This window comes from Mesoplodon mirus, assembly GCF_964341445.2.
Source record: "Mesoplodon mirus genome assembly, chromosome: 15".
NCBI classification, from domain to species: Eukaryota; Metazoa; Chordata; class Mammalia; order Artiodactyla; family Ziphiidae; genus Mesoplodon; species Mesoplodon mirus.
Genome location: NC_138991.1, coordinates 22,301,873 through 22,308,523, shown reverse-complemented (window position 1 = coordinate 22,308,523; position 6,651 = coordinate 22,301,873).

Here is a 6,651-nt window from a genome sequence, read left to right as displayed (position 1 = left end):
ACCTTCACAGGACAAGCGAACTGAACCCCACCAAATATGATTCGCTTGTGCTGTGTGTAACTGACTATTTAGCGTGGATTTAACCCAGGGAGCCAACTATGCTGTTGGTTTGAGTCAAGTTTAATGAGGCACTTCATAAACGTGGAGGTAATTAATACCATCCAGATGCTGGTTGTGTGTGAAGCTTTTGCTGCTTCCATGGCTGAAGAAGGGAGATGAAGTTCCGGACTCTTTCCTCAGGGGGATTTGGAAGTATGAGCTCCAGCCTGGGCCTTTGCTTCAGTTGTAACCTCCTCCTATAGATTGAATGTCACCTACTCTGGGAAGCCTTCCATGATTGTCATAGGCAGAGTCTGGTGCTTCTCCCGGGTTCTTATGTCATTCTGCACAGACTTCCTTTGTAGAACTCAAAATATCCTACTGTGTTAGTGTCTACGTCTGTCTCTCCCACCAGAGCCCAAGATCTTGTCTCCAGTGTTTCCCTGACATACAGTTGGCACTTAATGGATGTCTGCTGGATAAAGCTTTTCAGATTTCAAAACTGTGGGAAACCTTGGGTCTCAAGAACAAGTTATAGCATTTGGATTTTCCTGGGAAGGGCAAACCCTCTGTGGTGTTGACGTGTAATCTACCTTCTGGTGGAAATTCTGTTTGATGACCTCTCTAATGAGCCCAGCATTGAAATGTGAACTGCACCTCCTTTGTAGCAGACCTGCTCCTGGAAGGTCCTACAGCACAGGAATAGAACCTGGGTACCATGGGTTTATAGACACCCAAGTGTGGAATCCAGCCCTTAGTTCACACCTTGTAGAAAGCAAGAGGACAGGCCTTGAACTATCAAAGTTGGTTATCTGCTAGAAGGCTCCTGGAGGCCCAGAAAAAGGCCCAGAATATGATGAGCCTCCACTGTTGTTTGGGCTCTGCTGGTTCTGAGATGAATGTATTGCTGGTCTTTCTGGCACGTAGAAGATGTCCTCACCATTTGGAGGAAAGCAGCCCCTCGTTTTGGTCCTGCATTCTGGATTCATCAGGATGTACCATGCTCAGCATTCTGGTTTCTCCCTGGAGCTGAACCCAAGGGCAGAGAAGGAGTTGATGGAACACTGCAGAACTGGGCTCAGGCAGGAACCCCACCCAAGGCCAGGTGTGGCCAAGATCCCTGCTCTGAACAAGGTCCTGGACTCGGAACTCACCACAGTCTCTGGCTGACCCTTGCAGCTGGCATTGCTGCCTGGGGTGGGGGCTTCTGACGGGTCGTGGTTAAGTTCAGTATCTTTGCTCCAGCAGGGACTGAGGAGAGGGTGTGTGCATCCCATCCATCTGCTTCTTCCTACCTCTTGGGATTCCCACAAATGGGGGTTCAGATTTTGGGCAGCCCAAGTGACAAATACCAGCTTTCCCCCTATTCTGTGAATTCCATGTTGTCTTCTGGTACTCTTCAGAAAGGCTCCATCTCCTGGTCCCAGTTAGTCACTCAACAAACATTCATTTGAGCCTACATGTACCAGGCAGTGTGCTAGGTGCTGAGAGGCAGGAGTGAACAAAGGAAATAGAGTTTACATTCTAGAGGGGGAGAAACTGATGATAAATAGGCAAATAAGACAATTACAGATTGTGATAATGTTATAAAAGAAACAGGCAGGAAGCTGTGATAAAAAGTAAGGAAGGTCTACTTAGAAAGAGAATTTCTGTAATCTATACCCCAAAACTTAGTGGCTTAAAATACCCATTTATTTAGATCATGATTTTGTGGGTCAGGTATTTGGGAAAGACTGGGCTGGGAGGTTCATCTCTGCTCCATGTGGTATCATCAGCTGAGGTGTCTGGGGCTGGGGAGTCCACTTCCAAGATGGTTTCTTTTTTGCCCACAACTTTGTAGTGAAAAATTTCAAACATACAAAAAAAAGTTGAAAGAATTATACAGCACACGCTGTACCTACCACCTAGATTCTACACTTAACATTCTACCATCTTTGCTTTATCACACACCTGTCCATCTTTCCACCTCTCCAAGATGGCTTCTTCATTCCTGGGGTCTGGTATCTGATGCTCCTCTGATTCCCTTCCTCCCCACGTGGCTTGGGCTCCTCCCAGCTCAGTGGTCTCAGGCTGGTTGCACTTCTTACATGGTGACTGACTTCCAGGCCATTTAAGTGCCATGCCTGAAATGGACGCGACATCTCTTCCACTGTACGCTATGGGTCCAAGCAGTCATGGGGCTGAAGAGCCCCTGTGGGATGGGCAATACTGCTGGAGCCATTTCTAGAAAAAACAATTAGCTAGAAAGGGCGATCACGGAAGCCCTTTCTGAAAAATAGTATTTGGGCCGAGCCCTGAGGGATGAGAACGAGCCTGTCTTGTAAAGAGCTGGGAGAAGAGAGCATTCCAGGCAAAGACACCAACGAAGGCAAAGGCTAGGAGGTGAAAAAGCAAGTCTTGCGCCTCTACTTTCCTTTGCCCATATCCAAATCCAGCCCATCATCCGGGACCCACATCGAGCCACCTCCCTCATGAAGCCTTCCCAGATACCTCATTCTCTGCTGATGCCTCCCTTCATCCTAGAGCACTCATGCCTGGAGTGCTCATCTGGCTTGAACAGCTTAGTTGGGTAGTGCAATGGTTATGCATGCAGTCTCTGTGGGGACTTGGGGAAGTTGCCTAACTTCTCCAGCCCTAGGTTTCTTCATCTGTAGATGGGAATAATACCTGCCTTACAGGTTTGCTGGGGGGAGAATATTGATATATGTAAAGTGCTGTGCACCTGGTGAATACTCAATAGATGGCAGCTATAATTAATCATTTCAAACTGGTTCACCCCGTCATGTTAATCTAGTTTAGAAAATTTTCTCAGAGCAGACACCATGCCTTTTTCAACTTTTTCTCTTTCATCGTGCAAGCAGTGTGCCTCGCATAGATATTATGGATAGGAACAAGCACGCCACAGAGCTCTCCACCATGCTGTGGTGCTAATGAAGCCATGCAGGGCACAGAGATGAGTAAGACTCAGCTGGATCCCTCCAGAAGCTTCCAGAGAGTAAGAAAGTAGCTGTGCTTGCAGCAGCCGTGCTGGGGATCTTTCACATTTGGATACAGATAGTAACAGGTTTCAAAGCACCTGCACGTCTGTATTAGTTTGCTACGGCTGCCATAACGCAGTACCACAAACTGGGTGGCTTAAATAACAGATAATTATTTTCCCACAGTTCTGGAGGCTAGGAATCAGAAATCAAGGCTGAGGACTGTGGGGAGGAATCTGTTCCATGTCTCTCCCGTAGCTTCCAGTGGTTTGCTGGCAATTTTTGGCATTCCCTGGCTTGTAAAAGCATCACCCTGATCTCTGCTTTCATTTTCACATGGTATTCTCCCTTAGGCGTGCATCCAAATTTGTGTGCATCCAAATATGTGTCCAAATTTGTGTGCATCCAAATATGTGTCCAAATTTCCCTGTTTAATAAAGACACCAGTCGTATTGGATTAGGGTCCATCCTAATAACCTCATTTTAATTTGACTACCTCTGCAAAGACCCTGTCTCCATATATGATCACATTCTGAGGTACTGGGGTTAGTTCTCCAACAAATCTTTTTGGGGGAACACAATTCAACATGTAAGACATCTCTGTCTCCTATGACCCTCCTCATTCACACCCCACAGTGAGCCCCTCCAGGACAAGTACCAAGTCTTGTCCTAAATATCTGTATCTTTCCTTCCTTCTTTCTTTCTTTCTCTCTCTCTCTTTCTCTCTCTCTCCCTCCCACCCTTTCTTCCTTGCTTGCTTCCTTTCTTTCTCTTCCTTTTTTTCTTTCCTTCTTTTTCTTTCCTTTCTTTCATTCTTACTTTCTTTCTTTCTCTCTCTCCCGCCCTCCCTTCTTTCCTTGCTTCCTTTCTTTCTTTCCCTCTGTCTCTCTCTCTCTTCATTTTTTCTTTCCTTCCTCCCTCCCTTCCTTCCTTCCTTCCTTCCCTTCCTTCTTCCCTCCCTCCCTTCCTTCCTTCCTCTCTCTCTCTCTTTCCTCCCTCCCTCTCTCCTTCCTTTTTTTTTTTTTTTGACTGTGGCGAGCGCAGCTTGTGGGATCTCAGTTCCCCAACCAGGGATGGAACCTGGGCCCGGGCCTACAGCAGTGAAAGCACCGAGTCCTAACCACTGGACCACCAGGGAAGTTCCCTAAATATCTGTACCTCTCAGGCCTCAGCTTCTCCCCACTGTCTTATGTGCCAAGCCTTTCCGACAGCCTTTCCACCTCCCACCATGCTTATTCCTTTTGTGCCTGGCAAATTCCTATTCATTCTTTGTTTCTAAGTTTAAATGTTACCTCCACAGAGAGGCCTTCCCCCATCACCCTTTCTTGATTGTATCTCCCATGTTACTTATTCTCTCATGGTTTCCTCTTATTTCCTCCCTACACACCTCATGGTTCATAAATATACATTTCTTTGTGATTGATTTATGAGGGTGTCAGATAACCCCTGGTCTGTAAACACAGTGAGGGTAGGGACCCACTTACTCACTATTGCCTTCCTGATTCCATAGTGTATGATCCAGAATAGAAACTCCATAAGCATTTGTTGAATGAACGAATAAATAATACATCTTTGGATCCTCCATATCATCTCACATAGTATGGGATTAGTGGATGTTGAATGAATTATAATTATTTCTGTCTCTGTCCTCCAGGAGAGAGTGAGCTCCTTGAGGCTAAGATTAGGTATCATTCTTTTTTTTTTTTTTTGCAGTATGCGGGCCTCTCACTGTTGTGGCTTCTCCCATTGCTGAGCACAGGCTCCGGACACGCAGCCCCAGTGGCCATGGCTCACGGGCCCAGCCGCTCTGCAGCATGTGGGATCTTCCCGGACTGGGGCACGAACCTGTGTCCCCTGCCTCGGCAGGTGGACTCTCAACCACTGCACCACCAGGGAAGCCCTAGGTCTCATTCTTTTTTGAATCTTTAGCATCCAACCCCTCCTCCTTGATCTTCTCTGTACTAGTTATCTATGCTGAAAAAAATTTACCTTGAAACACAGGAGCTTAAAGTAGTAATATTTATTATTTCACAACTTCTATGGGTCAGGAATTCAAGAGTGATTTTGTTGACTGTTTCTGGCTCAGGGTCTCTCATGAGATTATATTCAAGATTTTGGCCAGGGCTGCAGTTACCTGAAGGTTTGACTGAGGCTGGAGGATCCACTCCCAATATGGCTCACACACATGGCTGGCAAGTTGGAGGTGGTTGTTGGCTTGGTTATTATTCATGCAAGCCTCTCCCCAGGGCTGCTTGAGCGTCCTGACAACATGGGTCCCTGATGGATGATCAAGAGAGAGCAATGAGGAAGAACAATGTCTTTTATGTCTTCATCTTGGAACTCATACTCCATGATTTCCACAATATCCTATTGACTATATCTGTCAGCCCTATTCAGTGTGGGAAGGGGCTATACAAAGGCATGGATACCAGGAGTCAAGAATCACTTAGGTTCATAGTGGAGGCTGATGACCAAGTCCTACTAGATCTCCTTTCTCCCCATTACTTGCCCCACCAATACTCAGTCAGGAACTCTGTACTGCCATCCAAACACTTATCACATTATATGATAATATGTTCAAACTTAAGCTCCACAAAGGCAGAGACTCCATCTGTCTGGTTCAACAACCAGCACAAGCCATAGAGTAGGTACTCGGTGAATGTTTTGAATGAATTTTAATAATTTGCTTCTGTCTGAATTACAAAACTGTGCTTGTTTGTCTCCTCTCTGCACTTAATTGTAGGCTCTTAGCTCAGGGCCTGGCATAGAATTAAGTCTTCTATACAATGTAAATCAAAACTACAATGAGGCATCACCTCACACTGGTCAGAATGGCCATCATCAAAAAGTCTACAAATAATAAATGCTGGAGAGGGTGTGGAGAAAAGGGAACCCTCCTGCACTGTTGGTGGGAATGTAAATTGATACAGCCACTATGGAGAACAGTATGGAGTTTCCTTAAAAAACCACAGTTACCATATGATCCAACAATCTCACTCCTGGGCGTATGTCCAGAAAAGATGAAAACTCTAATTCAAAAAGCACATGCACCCCAATGTTCACAACAGCACTGTTTACAATAACCAAGACATGATAGCAGCCTAAATGTCCACTGACAGATGAACGGATAAAGAAGATGTGGTACATATATACCATCTACTCTGCCATAAAAAAGAACAAAATAATGCCATTTGCAGCAACATGGATGGACGTACAGATGATATTAAGTGAAGTAAGTCAGAGAAAGACAAATATCATATAATATCACCTCTTTGTTGAATTTAAAAAAGGGATACAAATGATCTAACTTACAAAACAGAAATAGACTCACAGATATAGAAAACAAACTTGTGGTTACCAAAGGGGAAGGGGGGAAGAGATAAGTTAGGAATTTGGGATTAACTGATACACACTACTATATATAAAATAGATAAACAACAAGGACCTACTGTATAGCATAGGGAACTATATTCAATATCTTATAACCACCTATAATGGAAAAGAATCTGAAAAAGAATATATATATATACACATATATATGTATATATGTATATAACAGAATCTCTGCCGTACACCTGAAACTTACACATTATAGATCTACTTCAAAAAAAAAAGGCTTCTATAAATGTGTATA